At 28.1% G+C, this 13425-nt stretch overlaps 2 protein-coding genes across 5 annotated transcripts in view; both read left to right on the top strand.

Moving 5' to 3' along the window:
- The window catches only part of LOC107451959 (testicular acid phosphatase homolog), a 539537-nt gene that overhangs the window by 316796 nt on the left and 209316 nt on the right, over positions 1-13425 (top strand). The gene's annotated exons all lie outside the window — the stretch shown is intronic.
- LOC107451965 (GRIP domain-containing protein quick-to-court) overlaps positions 1-13425 on the top strand; it is a 107976-nt gene that overhangs the window by 42148 nt on the left and 52403 nt on the right. For 2 of the 3 annotated variants that reach the window (XM_043044718.2, XM_016068215.3), the window contains exon 1: positions 12884-13209. The exons of the other annotated variant lie outside the window; for it this stretch is intronic. The gene's annotated coding sequence lies outside the window, so the exon portion shown is untranslated. Of the gene's footprint in view, positions 1-12883; positions 13210-13425 lie in introns of those variants that run through there. 3 annotated transcript variants of the gene reach the window in all.

Raw genomic sequence — 13425 nt, forward strand, 5'->3', positions numbered from 1 at the left:
TCAACATTGTAAATACAAAATGAAATTCATTGATATAAATAATTCGAAATGAAATTCCTTGATATAGTTTGAAGCAATTATTATTGTTATTTTTTTGACATTTTTAAAACAGTAATCATGTCCAAAAATAAACAGTAACTGGTTCTATAAAACACCAATGTCAAAAGTTAAGTCAGCCACGTTTCTTTTCTTTCATCTTTCCTTGACTATTTATGTAATTTCCATTGAATTGACAAAAAATAAAATAAATAAGATAAAATTACACTCCGTTTCTGACCCAGTTTTCTGAAAAATTATCCCCAAGGCATTTCATTATCTCATGTTATTTGTAGAACTTCCAAAAAATAAATTGAAATTCCATTCTTCTCAGAAATTACTTCATTTCTCCAACATTTAATTGCTTAATTTTCACGTTGTCTGAAAAATTATGGACCGTAAAATTAAAAAATTGAATGCAAAAAAATTGTTTTTAAGAACAATTTCATTCTCAGTTAAGCAAACGATAAAAAATTCAAATACATTCATTTTGATCAAGAACTTCCCTGTTTACCATGTCTTCCAACTAATATGGAAAATATTTTCTTCATTTTATTGCAAAAGGAATTTAATTTTAATAAATTAGAAACTAAAGAATATGTTCATCATTACACATAAATTATTTTAAAACATACATTAAAAGCAGTGAGGATATTTTTAAGTTATGATGAAATTCCAAAGAAATTCATTTCTTTCTTTAAAAAATTACAATATATCTACTGCTACGTTATAGATCTCATTTCAAACTTAATTTTTTAAATATTTTTTTGTGTTTGAATATCTTTTGTAAGCATAACAATAATAGCGATTTTACTAATTTTGATTTGACGCTTTTTGTAATGCAAAAACATGAAGATAAATAAAATGAAATTATTTAATATGCTGAATTTGAATGCTTTTTATTTCAACCAAAATCAGAATTCCAGGAATCCTCGACCTATTCTTTATGCGTGTTATTGATGGTCCCATTTTAAAAATAACAAATATGAAATTTACGTCGTTTTTGTTTTCCTTAAAAAAAACAAAAACAATTTTGATTTTTTTTTATTTTNTTTTTTTTTTTTTTAGCTTTTGAGAATGGGAATGGGCATTTCATCATTTGTGTTGTAATAATATGATGTAACAATTGCGTTGTAATACTATAACTGTATACTATGATTTAACAATCATTTATCCAAGAAATCATAATAAAAAAGAAAAGAAAACTCTTAATTTTTCGGAATGGCTTTTTTTAAATTTGTGTATATTTATCTGCATGCGTTGCTGTAATAAGGGAAATACATAAAATAGCAAACTAATTGTGAATTAAAATTATTTTACTCTAAATATTTAAATAAAATATTTCATTTTATAAATATACCATTTATTGTCCAGTCAAAACAAATGGTTTGTATTGTATGAAAACTATCTATATGGAGGACAATGTTCTCAAACTTGCATGCTGTACTTAACGACAATCTTTTCAAATACAAGTACACCCTGAATAACTTTTGATCTAATGATCGGATTTTCACTTTATTTGACTCAAACTTAATGGTTTGAGGGGATGACCACAAATATTCTAATTAATAAGTGCAGACGATATTTTAAATTACCGAATCAGGCACAAAAAACGTACTTAAACTGTATAAACACACCTTTATTCTACTGATTCGAATTTCCGACCCCCAAAATGTAGGGGGTAGCCGCAATCTGGTTAATAAAGTCCCAATAGCTTAATCGGAAAGGTACTCCAAAGTTTAGATCCCTTAATGTTAATTTTACTTTTTGCGTATTTTGCTACATCTCGCGAACCTTTTAAGCTAAATGAAAATTTTTTACTCACAATAATAAAATTCGTTTAACCAAAGATAATTCCACTCAAAAAATGGCTTTCAATAAATATTTATTGTTTATTTCTTATTTGCTTTATAATGGTAGAAAAAGTTTTTAACTGTAAGTTAATTTTTTGCACCATTTTAAAGAATGCAATGTTACATTGCACATTTCGAAATTTGAGAAAAATCTGCAAATGATTCCACACAAATTGAATTTCAAGAAAGTTCGATACTTAAAATTCTATTTCTAAGGAACTATTCGACCGTTTTTGCCCAAATTTTTGTATTTTACCATGGTAAATTACATGCATTAAAATGATGCAAAAAATTGTACACATTACTAAAGGCATATTTATTTAGACTAAGTACGTTTTTGTGTCTGATTCGATAACTTAAAATATCGTCTGCATATTAATTAGTATATTTAAGGTCAGTGGCGAACGCAAGCGAGGGGTTTAGGGGTTTAAACACCCCCCTTGAGCTCAGACAAAATTGCAAAAATAAAACTTTTAGTAGAAATTATGCGAGCTATTATTTTTTTAAGACTATATATATTTATTTACCTTATGCCTACTTTTTTTCCCTCACGGTATTTCTCAGAATACTGAAATAACATTTACTATAATAAGGTTTTCTTTTAAGACCAAATTCACGTGATACTGTTACGGACTGGTTCCTTTCTGTCTTGCCAGTATAGTTTTCGAAACTGCTGTCATTCGCTAGGTCTTTATGCGATGATTCTGGAATCCTAGACGTTCTGTCGTCTTTGAGACAATTCGAGAATTTTGGAGATGCAGTGAAAAATCATATAAAAGGGGGAACGGAGTACAGTGGTGCTAGTTAGTCAGACTAATAGTTATCTCTGCCGCTTGTCTTTCGGAACTTGTCGCTAAATCTGTTTTGTTTTGTCTTAACAAAAAATTACTTCAATCGCCGAACCCGTCGTCGCCACTATTTCGACTAGTGAAGAAATCAGTAACAATACCATTGGAGATACTGTGCTCGTTGAAGTTATCCATTCCAGCTCGAAACTTTGAGATCGTAACATAGCGGATATTTCCGTGCCAAGATATATATATATATTTGCTGTTCTTGGATCTTTAGGATGTCAAAACGCAAGAATTTAACAATTTTTAATTATTTTGAGAAAAATCATGACCTGAAATTACTGAGGTGATAGCATCTAGTACCAATATAAGTTTTTCTGTTGTACAGAAATGTGATACTTCCGTTGAAGAAAACGTTTCTAGCATAACAAAATCTGATGAACGTGAAAGTGACCCTCAAAGTGTTACTTCCCACTCATATGACGTTGGACTTTTTTCAGAAGATATTGCATTATGTTCTTAAACTTAAAAAGTCAAATCAAAATTTAACTAAGCAATGTTGTCTAAATAAAAAGTCAAAATTGTCTAGATGTCTAAATTAGGGAAATAATAGTGCTTTATTACAGACTCGAATTTCTTTTCGTAGTTTCAGAAAATTATGAACACCCCCCTTGAAAAAATTCTGCGTGCGCCACTGTTTAAGGTCATCCCTTCGAACCATTAAGTTTAAGTCCAAGAACGTGAAAATCCGATAATTAGATCAAAAGTTATTCGGGGTGGCTCCTTTTTTTGGCACATTGTATATTGTCGAGTTTAGTTAAAATAAAAAATAAATATAAAAAGGTTTTTGGTACTTTTAACAATTGTCTTTCTGATACAATTATTTAGATGTGCATTCTGTCGAATAATGTAAAAATAAAAAAATTGAGGAAAATTTAACCATGGAATTTCCCCTTTATTAGGAAATAGCACAAAGAGACGTTGGACAGAGCTAAATCTGTATTTCTTGTAATTTCTTTTTTTATTATCTATTTTTTTTTACTCTTCAAAGAAACTATTATTTAAAAAAATTTACTTTTTCGTAAACTTCGTTCTAACTAGAATAAATAAAAATAAGTACACGAACTTGGAATAAATACAATACGAAACAGGAAGTTGGTGAGACATCCTGCACTATCAAAATCAAGTAAAACTGCCTCGTAATTGCAAATTTCTTTTTCAAATTTTCTCTACGAAACACAGCGGGTTGATAACCCAAACAGATTTCCCATTCTTTTAAATGTCACGAATTTTCATGCTCGCTCTATCCTGAAAGGCCACTTTTAGAATCCAACGGTAATTTCTTCCATTTTTTTTTTCATTCTCTAATTTCCTTACCTTGTTAAGAGCAAGAGATGAAAAAAGAAAACTTTGAGGGATGTATAACATAATATTCGTGATGGCCAAAAAAAAAATCCCTATTCAGTGCATTACTTGATTGCGGAAAGAAAAAAAAATTGAAAGTACTTATAGGTCAAATACAAATTCAAGCTTCCATTGTATTTAGAACGGTACACGCCTTCATCTGTTTCATCTGTTGCCATCCCTTTTTAGAAAAATTGGATTTATTTTCTATTTAAAACGATTATTTGGTTCTTTCCCTTTTATATAGTATGACAGGCGTAGTAATTATGTCTTTGGAAGATTTGCGTGGTTTAAGAACTTTTTAACGGTCACTTCCTGTTTGAAAATGGTTCAGTCGTAAACTATCAGATAAAAAAGCTTGCTTTATTCCGCTATGTTTTGAAAATTGGGATGTTACTCTTGTTTATATGAGGCGTTCTTTTAAGATATGAAGCTATTGTTGTAAATGCAGATCTTCTTGGATTTTTAAAGCTGTCTGATTGATATCTAATGGAGAACAATCAATTTAATGTGTTGCATGTATTTTGCGAAATTCGTCTTCCTTTTGTTCCAAAATTCAAGCCATTTTGCTTCGTTAGAACACAAATATATTTAAAATCGTTTTCTCGCTAAGTAAAATAAATCGTTCGTTCCACATTATTTGTAGAGGTACTAAAAGGGTGTGATAATAGAAGTTATCAATTAAAAGTTTAAAAAAAAAACACAACATGACATTTGTTATTTAGTTTTATAAAGAATTATTTTTAGAACGTGTTTTTATTTCTTAAATTTTTCACTTATTTTAAGTTAGTTAATCCATTTTCTTGACTGTCTTGACAACATTGTCCATTCCTTGACATTTTATTCATTAACCCATTTTCTTGACAGCATAACATTTGTTTATATAATTTTACAATGAATTGCTTTTAGAACCAATTCTTTTAATTGATAAATTTTTCCCTTATTTTCAAATGATTAATCTTCCTTAAATACACATTTTGAACTATGTCCATTTCTTAAAACTCAAAGACGTTAAACTTACGGAAAAATGTTTTTAAACATATATACTGTACAATTATATAAAATCAATGTATGAATAGTTTTGTTCCTCAGTATTCTTTGCTATTTAAATTTAATATTGACATACGTTTTAGCACAATAAAATAATACACTGATGTGATATATTTTCTTAATTTGAGTTTTACTATAGTATGAAAATTACTCATTATTTTAAAATGGTAATTTAAAAAAAATTGAATTTCATTTTTTTTTCTTCATTTATGAATGTTTGTTCTTATGTGACACTAAAAAAGCGTGTCCTATCTAAGCTCTATCTAAATTGCAACACTATAAGAGTCTTTAATAATTCGTTTTGTTATGTTGTCTTAAGTAATAATTTTAGGAGTGTTAAATGATTGGTTATAAGTTAAGTATTTATTTAGAATAATAAAGTTAATATCAGCAGCTTTGATTCCTTCTCTGTCGGCGTCGCATCTCATACGTTCGTCATTTTGTTCCATACGACGAAGAGAAAAATTGCATTATTGAAAATTAATTCGTCGCTACTTACACGTCTCTTTAAATCCCACAATTATTTTTGTATTTCTGAGTACTGAGAGATGACGTAACTAGTCCCAGTTTGTACACAATTTTCGCAGTGAGATTTCCCGCCTTGAATTGAAATCAAAATCATTACTCTCTTTAATTACGCTTTTGTTAGTCTTACCGTTACATGTCAAAATAGCTATGATGTATTCAGAGAGTGAGTCCGATGACAGTGAATGTAAAGCTGTTTGAACGATTGAGCTGTAAAATTATTTTCCAATTTTTTTTTTTTACCTAATTTTAATAATTATTTAATGCAGATATTTACCTTAATCAACTGAAAGCAATAGATTTACTAAATATGTTATAACAGTGTATTTTTTTAAGATTGAAATTGGGTGCGTTGCAGGGAAAACTAAAGATCAGTGAACGGGACATCACTTATTTCGCCATCAAGCAAAAAACTGCTCCCTGACAAAAATATTTTGCTTTTTCGAATTTAAAATAAAAACATATATTAATATTCAGCAGTAAAAAAAATGCTTTTTTTGGGTTGGAAATTCGAAGAAAATCTGTCAGAGAAGGGGTTAAGTGATAGTTTTAATAGCATTGAATCTTAAGTTATGCGATAAGTATTTATTTAGAATAATTTTTTTTTAGTTTTATCGATAAAAACTTTGTCATAAAATAATTATTTAAATTTATCTTTGATCTTTTCGAAAATGGATAAAGTAATTTTAAACATAAGCAGGACTATAGCGCCACATAATGTCGTATTAATTATTGGTGACAGAACTTGCATTTTCCGAGCAATAGCATACTATATTGTATGATACTCAAGTTTTTTCGCCAGAGGGGCATAAAAGTAGTAGTACAGAACGTAAGGGAGAATTGGGGTGAGTTTTCTATTTTATCGCACGACAGAGAGGAAAATAATTTATAATTCTTCTGCTGTCTATTATTCTGAAATGTTCGGAACTCATACTTATTTATTTATTTATTTATATCCGTCGTTGAACAGCCGACCGAATTTTGGGTTTACGACAACTAATATTCAACTCCGTAGCCTTGTAATTTTGAACAAATCCAGAAGACAAGGAAACTCCTGCATCAGTACCCCCAGAGGTATTGATTTGTAATGGGAACAGGGAGGACTTTGCGACTCGACAGATTTAATGTGCATTAGTCACCATTTACTACACAGGGAGTTCTCCCCGGTCTGGGATCGAACCCAGGAACTCTTGGACATGGGCTCAGTGCCCTACCAAACAGGCTATCCCACCCCATATAAATATATTTATAATATTACGAATTACTAGATATATAGTTTATATGCATATATATGTACACTTGTCTACTCCTTTAAAAATAGTTCTGGGAAACAGTTTTTTTCTTCTGTTGCTACAGATTTTTGATATTTTCGCGTCGCTGATTTCAAATCTTCAATCGGTTGCTCTCTTTAACCAACAGATTTTAAGAAATTCAATAATATATGTCTAAACATGTTTTTTTAAAAAATTCACTTGAGTGACTACAATATGTTTTCACTTCTTTGCTACGTAGGAAGTGAGAGGACGAAGATGATAATACATAGCAGTTTTTGATGCGATCCGTGAAAGTCATATATGCGTTTTCTCTTAAGTGTTACTTTCAAAGAATCAGACAAGTGTATATGTATAAATCTATACGTTCTATTTAAACATGTACATTTAGACGAAAAAAAACAAGCTAAGAATATAATTTTGATAAAAAACATCTGTTGCAATCCGAACGAAATTAATTTTAAACCTGAAATCCCCACACCCGAATTTGTTAAGATCAAGTGGCTGTATAAAAACAAAAAATAAAAAAAAGATTTCTAAGATTTAAAGATTTTTAAAATTATTTAAAAGATTTTAAATAAACGAAAAATTATTGAAAATTTAAAACTAAAAGAAAAATAATTAAAAATTAAAGATTTACAATGAAAATCGAGGATTTATAATGAATTTCTCTTCATCAACTCTCACCATTATGTCCACAAAAACTAGCGCTTTCTGATATTTATTAATATAACCAAAGCAAAATATATCATTGCAATAGTGTGAAAAGCAACAAAAAAACTAGAATAATTCGTTAATATAATTTAATCAAGTAAAAATAATTATTTTAACTAGTATATTAGTTTTTGACTTATTTTATGCCAAAAATTAAAGTTTTTTTTTTTATCTGCATAATTAAGTTTAGCAAAAATTATTTTCAGTAGAATTATGATTTTTTTTTCAGTATCGTACTCATACGACTGAAGGTGAACAGTACATTTTTAATTTTTTTTTTCAATTTCTAATTAAGTTTGGAACAGTTAAATCGAAAAGTCACTTAATTCATGAAAGTATATTATAGCTATCTTAATTTTTGAAACTTTACAGGAAGTAGGAATTAATAAAATTACTATAATCTTTGATCAATATGAATGTATAAAATCTAGGGCATTTGAAGCGAAGCTAGTTGAAATAATCTGCGTTAGAAGTTTTTGGGGATTGGCGAGCAATACCGGGCAAGACGAGGAGCACGCTAAATTTTTTTAAAAAGATAATAAATCCATGTTCTAAATTCATGTTTTTAAAAGTTAAATATTTAAATTTACAATTTTTAAATCAATTACGATTCAAAAGATTTAAAATCAATCATAAAATGTAATAAAATGTGTAACATAAAAAAACGGAAAACCACCAAAAACAATCAATCTACATAACAGAAGGAAAATAGATATTGTCCCCCTGTCCACCGTCCCCCATTCCCTCCAAAAAAAGCATTCTTGCTGCATAACATAAATAAAAAGATTGTATCACCACCACCCCTTTAAGAAAATTTTTAAGTTGCCTGATAGAAAGAAAATATTGAAATTAATTCGACAGTGAATATATCATTTTGATAACATATTTATCAGATCAAAAATAAAATACCAAAGATTAAGTTTTGTTGCTAATTTAAATATAAAAATGAAGGCATTAAATATTTCAATAATTGTAGTTAAAGGGATACCACAGGCGATTATATTTATCAAAAGTCAATTTTTTAAAATTTTTATGATCTCTTTAATTTTTACTATCATTCAATCATAACTATCACTACGACTTACATATCAAATTATTCGTAGTGAAACCAAAATCATTCTTCGCATTTACTTCTAATAGTAGACTGAAAAAAAAAATATTATAGGAAAAGTTGTTAATTTCAATCTCTTTTTAATCTAAAATTTTAAATTTTATTATTCACCACTTTTTGCGTTTATAGTCGCTCGTGGCAACCCTGTAGTTAATTATAACTTACTTACGTTAAAGCTGAAGGGAGTTTTTATTTTCAAAATACCACTTCAGCATTTTATTTAATTTTATAAATGTCGTTGAACAGCTGACCCAATTTTGGGTTTACGACTACTAATGTTTAACTCCGTAACCTTGTAATTTGAATTGGAACCTTCTATTTCGATTTCGATCCAGAAGCCAAGGGAACTCCTGGATCAAGTACTGAGAGAAATTTGCCTTGGTGGAGAACTTTTTGATGGGACTAACCCGCATTTACGTTACATAGAGAGGAAAAACACGAAAACCTCCACACTATTAGCTGACTAACTCTAGGAACTCTAACTAATGATCCGTCTACCACTGATGATATTTTACGTCAGCACTGTGGTCGGTGAGAGCCTGGTGCGGAGTTCGAATCGACCTGCCATCACTGGGATTCTAACCCGGTTCACTCGGTTGGAAGGCGAGTGCTCTACTCCCTGAGTCACAACTTCTCCTACTTCCGCGTTTACAAGTTTTATTGGTGACACAGATGTTTTAAGTCATCTTCTTTTTAATGTTACCACTTTTTAAAAATTTGAGCTCTCGCCCGAACTCTGAGCATTAATCTTCCACCTCTGGGTTATTTTTACCTTAAGAAAAAGTGGTATACCAATGAAATAAATTTTGTTTATTTTAAGAACAGTTTTCGATTTATTTATTTTCAATACACGCATACTAATACATATCAGTTTAAGTGATTTCTATATTTACATATAATTAGCAAGTAAGATATCTGATTGTTTAAAATAATCCCAATTTAGCTATTATGATAATTATGGTTGTTTATATGTCAACATATGCAATTAAAACAATGAAATTCCGAATTAATAAAAAAAAAATCAGAACAATTTTTCAATTACATACAGAAAATGCTATCGTGACGAAAGCACTTTCGTATCACGTCATTTTCTCGAGCGGTTTGGCTTTCAACTTTATTTTTCTGCAGACGATAATACGAAGTTTGAATTGATCTCAATCAATTCAAACGCCAATTTACGAACCATGTTTTGGAAAATTTTGTAATCAGCTGCATCAAGAATTGGAGAATTCTGCACGAACTCTCTGTTTATAAAGGATTTACCGCCTCCGCAATCTGAACAGAATTGGGTAGCTTTATTTTATCTTCGATCTTATGCCTACATAGTACGCAATATGCCAAACGAAAAATATAATTATGTTCTTCTATATTTAAAAAAAATATTATAAAGAAAATATTTGTATTGCAGGAAGAGTAAATATTTTCTAGAAGATTCGAACATGTTTTCGAATTTGATACACTGCTATTTGATACACATTTGATTCTAGCTGCATAATTTAGTTTAGGTTTTTAGACCAAAACCCACATATTTAACACTACGTATTTAATAAAATTTTGATAAATTCTAAAACAAATGTATACTTTTATTCTAGTTGAATTAGAAATAGATTTGTAATTTTTCAAATTTAATTTTATTCTAGAGAAATTAGAAGTAGATTTATGGTTTTTCAAAAACCTTTTTGGCTGATAGTTAATAATTCTACTTTTGGTGATAAATTTTATTTATTTTTTTCTAACTGAATTAGATATAGATTTATGGTTTTTCAAAAACTTGTTTGGCCTTTCGTTAATGTTTCTTCGTGTTCCTTTTGATAGCCTTTTTTCAAAACTGCTTATTTTAACACAAACGTAACATTTTCTTCAAACTTCTTACTCCAAGAAACATGAATTTTGGCAAGCATTCTTAGATTAATTCAATCATCGCTTTTGATGAAATATTAATTGTATCAATATAATTGTGACATTAAGTCACAGCCTAATTTCTAAATATCCCGTTTTATTAATCAAAATACTAATTTTTCGGCTTAATTTATATTTTTAGATACAGTTTTTATNAAACAATCAATATATATTTTATTAATTGGTGTTATTTTAAAAAAAATTACTAAAATTAAAATTTTACTAAAATATATTACTTTTCATTATTATTATTATATATTGGATACATATGATATTAAAATTTCACTAAATTGGTGAAATGGTATTAAAAGCTACCTTAAAACCCTTTCCGAGTAGACCATGCGGAAAAACAGTTAATGGCTTTTCGAACAAATAGATTTGTAAGCATAAAAATGCAAATTTTTAGATGTTGAAAAGCACTACTTAAGTTTGTTAAGTTTTTTTTATGCCCTGATATTTAAAAAAATTATTTTTAGTATATATCTGGCATGCATCACTAATAAAGTATGCATCTTTGCTTTTTTAACTTACCAGTTTAATAATTAATTTATGAATCAAATAGTAATTCATTTTAGAAATTAATAATTTTCTTTAAATTTCAAAATGTATTAAAATAAGTAATTTTATCTATTTTTTTCATTCGAATTTTCGAACATTGATTTCTTGTATTGTTTATTTATTGAATTGAAACATTAATAATATGTTAATGTAATTGTTATATAAGTTAAATTAAAATTAGAGATTGCATTGGAATAAATAAATTTTGTAGATGAAATAAAATCAAGTTAAAAATAGACGAAAACTATTTTAATAAACTCTGCAAGTTCACTGTCTCAAAAATGAAAAACAAGACAACTGAATAAAAAAAAACAATTTTAAATAATTTCTTAAAATAATTAGTTTAGCATCGAAATGCAATTACGTTTAAATTAAGAAGATATATAATCAGTTAACATCACTTTATATTTAAAATGCTCTTAGAATAAAATTCCAAATTAATTGACGAGGCCAAAATAATATTTTGGTCGTTGTAATAACTGCGTGTGGTCGTTAAAGTTAAAAAATACAACCACTTTTTTAATAAAAATTATGTATAGATAAAGTCCTATTTCAATAACCTTGGTTTCTTACTTGAAGAATCTAAAAATGTAGTTCTTTAGCTGGTATACCTTCAAAACAGCATTTTCAACGTTTATTTTCAGATTGAGGTCCTGTTAGTATCCAAACTTCAAGACATTTTATATACCTTAATTATTTTCGCAAAAATTACGATGCACAATTAAGCTTTTTTTAAATTCAATTATGTTGCTATGAAGATCACTCAACATAAAATTTTATATTTTATTCATATAAATAAAATCACGGAAGTTTATATCACGTAATTCAATTAGAAGTAATTATTTAGAAAGTTTGAAGAAAAAAAACAAACTTATAGATATGGGCGTTTTAGGCAATTTAATTTTTAAAAGGAGACGACATTAAAATGTATAGTCACAACCACAATTATTCTCAATATTTAACTGATGGAAGAAAATTAAAAAATAAATTATTTTATTGGATAAATATCAGCAAAATCATCATCATCATTATTTTTTTTTAATTCCTTAACTGTTTTTAACTAGTCTGAATTTGAATTGATGATGATTAATGAGAATTTTCTTTCATTCGTCTGAAATATTGCGGGAGGGACTATCGGAGATTTCTTATTAATAAAAAAATAAAAAAGCACATTTTCGCAACCGTGTCGCCTATTACATATTATTATTATTATTTATTACATAATCTTTTCCCGGGAAACTTTTTAAATAAATATTTTATATATGATTGATTTCTTAAAAAATAAATAAATAAAATTTATCATTAAGAAATACATTTTTTTAATTAATGAGTTTTATAAAAAATCATAGAAATTATTCTGAAAAAATAAATATTAATCCATATATATATACAATTCTTTTAAATTGAAAACAATTAATGAATAACTGTTCCAGTAAATTAAACATGAATACAAATATTTTTCCCCATCATTAATGAAGTCTTGCATTTACTGAAGCGACGATAATTTGAGAAAACTTAAATGCATTGGGAAAAAAAATACAGATTTAAAAAAAAGATATGTATGTTTGATGTTACGAAACGAAACTAAAACCGAAACTACATTGAATACATTTTTCATACTCAGTTACTAGATGGCGCTACAAAATCTGACTGGAGCAAACGATGTATGTTTTGTTTCCGGCATTTTCTCTTCCATGAGCGTTTTGACTGTTACTCGCGTCAGTTTTCGCTCCATTTAAAATTTTAATGAATCTTAATATTCGACAATCAGTCACCGATGAATAGTTTTGAAACTTTTACTCGATATTCAGTGTGTTGAGTCATTAACTGAAGTATCTTCATTCATTAACCATCTTGAAAATCGTGATTTTGCCAGAATAAACAAAATCAGTGTTATTATTATACAGTTAACGGTAAAGTACGCTTCTCCGCAGTGCGGCGAACAGAAAACAGTTGGAAACTACTTTTTTGATATGATCTTCTCTGATTACTAAATCGTAAGTTTTAATTTATATCTTTTTATTAAATTTATTATAATGGTACATAAAATACTAGTAATTTTTAATAAATATACTTGGAACCTAGCTAAGTCATAATGTGCAAGTAGATGTAGTAATGATATAATTAAGCTATTAGAAACAGCAAACGACAAAATAAAAATTGATCAGCAAACTATATTTTGTCTAGCTAATTGCTTTAAATTGAATATGATA

Source organism: Parasteatoda tepidariorum, chromosome 6 (assembly GCF_043381705.1).
Source record: "Parasteatoda tepidariorum isolate YZ-2023 chromosome 6, CAS_Ptep_4.0, whole genome shotgun sequence".
In the NCBI taxonomy this organism is placed as follows: Eukaryota; Metazoa; Arthropoda; class Arachnida; order Araneae; family Theridiidae; genus Parasteatoda; species Parasteatoda tepidariorum.